Source organism: Octodon degus, unplaced genomic scaffold (assembly GCF_000260255.1).
Source record: "Octodon degus isolate 3935 unplaced genomic scaffold, OctDeg1.0 scaffold00065, whole genome shotgun sequence".
In the NCBI taxonomy this organism is placed as follows: domain Eukaryota; kingdom Metazoa; phylum Chordata; class Mammalia; order Rodentia; family Octodontidae; genus Octodon; species Octodon degus.
This window is the reverse complement of record NW_004524641.1, coordinates 10,872,781-10,879,081: the sequence shown is the minus strand read 5'-3', so window position 1 is coordinate 10,879,081 and position 6,301 is coordinate 10,872,781. Positions and strand designations below refer to the sequence as shown.

At 40.4% G+C, this 6,301-nt stretch overlaps 1 long non-coding RNA gene across 1 annotated transcript; it reads left to right on the top strand.

Annotated features, from left to right (window-relative positions):
* The first annotated feature begins 2,398 nt into the window (after positions 1-2,398).
* On the top strand, positions 2,399-3,412 carry LOC111817638. The gene is made up of 3 exons (XR_002821784.1): positions 2,399-2,484; positions 2,634-2,635; positions 3,402-3,412. It is a non-coding gene; the product is annotated as an uncharacterized LOC111817638 (long non-coding RNA).
* Positions 3,413-6,301: the final 2,889 nt, after the last annotated feature.

Genomic DNA, 6,301 nt, shown 5'->3' with positions numbered 1-6,301 from the left:
TATATATATATCCTACTAAAACAATACACCCATTCAGCATGAGAGTCTGAGGCATGAGGATCACCATGAGTTGGAAGCCAGTCTAGGCTACACAGTGAGTTCAAGGCCAGCTTGAACTACATAGCAAGACTCTGTTTCAAAGGTCCTTTAATAAAAGGACCAAATACTTACCCTGGAGAAAAGACAGCCTCTTTGATGAATGGTGCTGGGAAAACTATTATCCACATGCAAAAGATTGAATCTAGACCCATATTTCTCACCATGTACTAAACTAAAATAAAACAGATCAAAGCTGTAAATGTAATTTTCTTCTTATTTCATAATATCTCATATACATTCTGATCCTTATATACACTCTCAGTTTCTCACACCAGAGAAATAATGTGATATTTACATGTGTTCCATTTATTTCACTTGAGTATGGTCTCAAGGTACATCCAGTTAGCTAGAAATATCTCAAGCTTGTCCTTATTTATGGCAAAGTAGCAATCCATTCTATCAAAAGAACATATTTTCTTTCTCCAGTCATTGGCTGATGGGCATTTGGGCTGTTTCCAAGATTCAGCTATTGCCAAACGTGCCACCATAAACATGGGTTTGCATATATTGCTGTGAAATGTTTTTAATTCTTTCAGGCAGATACCAAGAAGGGGAATAGCTGGGCCAAATAGAGCCTCTAGTTTTCATTTTTTGAGACATCTCCACACAGATTTCCACTTTGGTTGGGTCCATACTCCCACCAACCATAGAAATGCTTCCTTTTTTCTCAGAGCCCTGCCAGTGTTTGTTATTGGTCTATTCCTTGATAATAGTCATTCTGTCTGGGGTGAGATAGAATCTCAGCATTGTTTTAATTTGCATCTCCTCAATGACCAGTGATGTTGAACATTTTTTTCATGGGTTTTTTTTTTCTACTTCTTCAACTGAAAAATGTCTATTCATTTCAGATGCCCATTTTTGGATTGGGTCTTTAAATTTGGGGGGAAGGATGATAATTTTTATGAGTTCCATGTATATTCTAGATATTAGTCCCTTTTGTGAGGAACAGCTAGCAAAACTTTTCCCATACTGTAGGTTGTCTCTTCACTCTGTTGGTGGTTTCTCTTGCTGTGCAAAAGCTTTTAATAAGATGAGATTCCAGTTGTTGATTCTTTGTGTTATTTCCTGTGTAATGCAAGTTTTGTTCATAAAGTCTTTGCCTACACCAGTGTCTCAAATTTAGTGTTTTTCTGTTTTCATATGTATATCTTCCACCTATTTTAATTTTAGTTTAGTGCATGGTGAGAAGCAAGAGTTTAGTTTCAGTTTTTGGCACATAGAAAGCCACTATTTCCAGCACCATTTATTAAAGAAACTATCTTTCTTCCACAGGGGGTGTTTGGCCATAAGGTAGTCTAGTGTGTTTCGAGTTGTTTCTACATCTTGTGATCTGTTCCACTGATCTTTGGGTCTGTCTTCTACCCAGTACCATGCTATTTTTATAACAATAGCTTTGTAGTGTGATTAAAAGTCATGGATTGTGATGCTTCTTGATTTGTCTTTGTTGCCCAAGATTGCTTTTGCTATGCTGGGTCTCTTCTGGTTCCCAATAAATTTTAGGTTTTTTTTTTCTTCTAATCTTATGAGATATGTTATTGGGATTGGGATTGGGATTCCATTAAATCTATGTAACAATTTTGGGAGTATGACCATCTTCACTCAGTTTATTCTTCCTACCCAAGAACAAGGGACATCTTTCCATTTTATTTTTCTTTCTTTCTTTGCTCTTCTTGTTCTCCTTTTTTTTTTTTTTTTAATGAGCTAGGGTCTCACTACACAGTTCAGACTGGCTTTGAACGCTTTTATGTGGCCAAGGCTGGCCTCAAACTCATGGCCACTCTTCTACCTCAGCCTCCTGAGTATTGGGATTGCAGGTATGAGTGATTTTTGGTGTTGATTTTGTATCCAGGTATATGACTGAGGTTGGTTATTTTTTTTTTTCTTATGAATTGTTTAATTTTTCATCAGCCTCATTCCCATTTTGCTTAAGCATCAGAAGAACAGCTCAAGGCCACTCAGTGGTGGTTCCTACCCATTCAGTGGCCTGCACGGTGGAGGCTGCAGATCAGTCTTCTGTGGCAGGCTGAGCACTCCAGTCTTCAGTAGGGGACTGCTGAATGTGCACAGAGGGCACCTGCATGCCCTTGGACCAGTCAGTGGCCTCAGGCTGAGCAGCAGTGAACTCCAGAACTGGTGCAATCCATTCGCCCTGAAATTCCTCCTTAGTCACAGCCTTTTCAGCAGCAGCCTGCTCTCCTTTTTCAATCTCTTCAGGATCCCAGTAGAAGTAGAGATCAGGCATGACTTCCCATGGGTGTTCATGGGAGATGGTGCCACACATGTGCAGCACTTCTGGGTGAGCATCCACCACATCAGAACCACAGAGTGAGCTCCCTTATTATTGCACGGGATGGCAATGTCCACATAGCGCAGAGGAGAATCTGTGTTACACAAAGCAATGGTTGGCAGATTGACATAAGATGCCTCCGTTAGGGGCTGGTCATCAGCCCTGGGATCAGTAACCACTAGAAGATGCAGAAGGCTGCCTGGATCTGTTTAGTGAAGGTTCCAAGAAGTGAAGCGGCCAGCAACAGGAGTAGCTCCAGTGGCAGCAGCAAAGTTCAGCACAGCCCGCTGGCCGGTGCTCCTAGAGGAAATGACGCTGACGTCAGCAGGGTTTTCAAAGGCCACTATGGCTTGAGCTGCCAGGAGGAGCTTCTCCCAAGTCCACTTTAGATTTATGATTTAGATTCCATCATTTGTCCTTTTATAGATATACTGCTCCATCTGGAAATCCAAGTTGGTGCCACCTAAGTGGGTTCCTGCAGCAAGGAGCTTGAGGACGTCCTCCTCCTTCATTTGCAGGACATCAAGGGCTCCGGACATTGTGAAGTTTTCCTTTAAGTTACAATGGCAATCAAGAACAATGCTGTATGGACCCCTGCCTGGGCAGTATGGAAAGGTGACATTGGTTCTTAAATCTCAAAGTATTTTTGTGGACTTTTGGGGGGTCTTCAGTGTAGGTCATCTGCAAATGATAACTTAACCTTCTTCTTTTCCTCTCCTTATCTCTTTTATCTTTCTCTTGTCTAATTCTTCTGGCTAATGTTTGCAGAGCTGTATTGAATAGGAGTGGAGACAGTGGTCATGCTTGTCTGGTTCAAGATTTTGGAGTGAAAGCCTTCAATTTTTGTCCATTTAGTATCATGTTGGCAGTTGGTTTGTCATAGATGGATTTTATCAGGGTGAGATAAAGATACTCCATGGGGAAGGAGAACTAGGTAAGGGAGGAGGAAATGAAGGAAAGGAAAAGAAAAAAATGAGAAAAGAAGTAAAAATGGAAACAAAACTTCATAAATAAGGATGGGAAGAGGGACTGAAGGAAGGAATAAGGGGACGGGAAATAAAAGAATTGAGATAAGTCATGTATAGGTGCACAGTCTCTAGGATGAAAGTGATCACTGTGTGTATTTAAAATGTACCAATAAACTTTTTTTTTTAATTTTTTTTTTATGTGTGTGTGTGTGTGTGTGGCCAGCTCAGCCCACCAGGGGGCGGGGCTGGCTGGCATGTGGTGCTGGGGGATTGAACTGCGGTCCCTGTGCTTTGCTAAGCTTGTTCTAAGTAGGTGCTTTAGACCACTGAGCCATCTCACCAGCCCCTGTACCAATAAACTTAATTAATAAAAAAGATCTAAATATTAACACAGAACATTTAATCTGCCAGAAGACAAAATAAGTACAACTGCTGAAGACAAGAATAAGAAAGGACTTTCTGAGCAGAAACCCAATTGCACAAGAGATAACAGTAAGAATCAACGATTGGGAAGATATCAAATTAAAAAGCTTCTGCACAGGAAAGGAAACAGCAAACAGAGTGAAAAGACAACCTACAGAATGGGACAAAATGTTACCAGCTACTCCTCATACAGAAGACTAATATCTTGAATATATAAAGAACTCCAAAAAATTTAGACTCCTGAGGGTTGGCCTGATAGCTCAGGAAAGCACCTGCTTAAGCAGAGCGCAGCAGCCAGGGTTCGATCCTCGGTGTGTTGTGCTGGCCCCACCCCTGGGGGCACGCAGAGATGGCCATAGAGACTGGGCATGGTAGCGTGCACCTGTAATCCCAGCACTTGGGAAGCTGAAAACAGGAGGATCATTTGTTCTAATAGTGTTTGTAAATAGGATCTCAAGTCCGCATCTTGTACAGCAATTAACCACTAAGAAGAATGTATGCAGTGTGTTAGTTATTGAAACTGTCCTAGTGATTTGATTTGAAACTGTCTCATTGCTATTTGTTTATCAATAAAATTATGAAAAACAAACAAACAGGAGGATCGCTATGAGCCTGATCTTCATAGTGAGACCCTCTACACCCTGTAGACCCTGTCCTAAATACAGAAAAAAAAAAAATTAGACTCCTCCAAAATCAAATACCAAATCAGAAAATGGGCAACTGAAATGAATAGACCTTCCTAAGAAGAAGTACAAGAGTCCCATAAATAATTGAAAAAATGTTTAACATCACTGGTCACTAGAGAAACACAGTTTAAAACAACACTGAGATTCCACCTAACCCCAGAAAAATATGGCCTTCATTAAAAAATCAAATAATGACAAATACCGACAAGGCAGCAGGGATGTGGGAAAAGAGCCCTTCTACATTTTTGGTGGAATATCAGCTGGTACAACTGCTGCAAAGAGCAATATGGAGATTCTTCAAGAAGTGAAGTAGAAATTCCATTGGGCCCAGCTACTGCCCTTCTAGGAAACTTCCCCAAAGAGTTCAAGACCTCACATTACAGTGGTGCCTGCATGCCCATGTTTTGTTTTGGTTTTGGTTTAGTTTTTGGCAACACCAGGGATTGAGCCAGGGATTGCCAGGCAAGCACTTATTCTACTGAACCATGTCCCCGGCCCCTTGTGCCCTGTTTATAACAGCACAGTTCATAAGAGCTAAGTCTTGGAAGCATGCCATAAATCCACCAGCAGAGAAGTGGAGAAAGAAAGTGTACAATGAAATACTACTCTGCTAAGGTAAATGAGAGTCATTGGTAGGAAAATGGATGCACCTTAACACCAAATGTTAAATAGATTAAACACACAAGCTCAAATGTCACATGGGTTCTTTTATATGAGGAACCCAAAGTATAAGCAAACTAAAGAGCAAAATAAAAGACAGATAATAGGAAGCAGGGAGCTGGATCCTTGTGCAGAAGGGAAGGGGCTCAAGAGATGGGGGAGGGCTGAAGATTTAGCTCAGGGGCACAGCACCTGCCTGGCAAGCGTGAGGTTGTGAGTTCAATTCCCGGTACAAGGGGTGTGGGGAGTGGAAAGGATGGGAAGGGAAAAGGAAATAAAGAGTTAAGGTGTATTATGCACATGTACAACTCCCTATGAGGAATGTAATCATTATGTACTGAGAAAATGTAGTAATAAAAATTAAAAATATATTAGGACCCTACAAAATATATCCCGGTAAATATAACCAATATATTTGCTCCAAATATAATAGAAGCAAAAAGAGGAATTACTTAGCCATCAGGATTAGAGAATAAGATTATCTACCAGTTAAATATTGAATGATAGATCATTCATATGATTGACATCAAGGAAGGAAATAAAATAGTATTTTATTCCACCCCCTCCCCCCTCCTCAAGGAAGGAAAACTATAATACTCGTGTATTTAGTATACTATAGTTCTCAACAACCTTACGTGATCAATATCTTCATCTACCTCAGAAGCTCCTTGTCACATATTATTTATATGAAAGTCCATATCTTCAATATGTTTTTGGAGACCAAAGCTGTGGATTAAATTTAAAAAAAATTTTGGAACCACTAGGAAGAACGTATGCAATGTGTTCATTATTGAAACTGTCCTACCAATTTGTTTTGAAACTATCTCATTGCTATTTGTTTCTCAATAAAATTATGGGGGAAAAAATTGGGGCTGGGTAGATAGCTTGACAGTCTAAGCACCTGCCTGGCAAGCACAAGGCTGAAAGTTCAAGTCCCTGTACTGTATGCCATGTGGACCCCAGAACCCCAGGTGTGCCAAGCGGGCCACTAAAACTGAGCATGGTGGTGCACACCTGTAATCCCAGCACTGGGGAGGCTGAGACAGGAGGATCACTAGGAGTCTGAGCTGCAAAGCAAGACCCTGTGCCAAATAAATAAATAAATTTTTAAATGTTTTTTATTGATAAAACTTTTTCCTAGATACTTAGTAAATCATTTTTTTATTTTTTTATTTTTT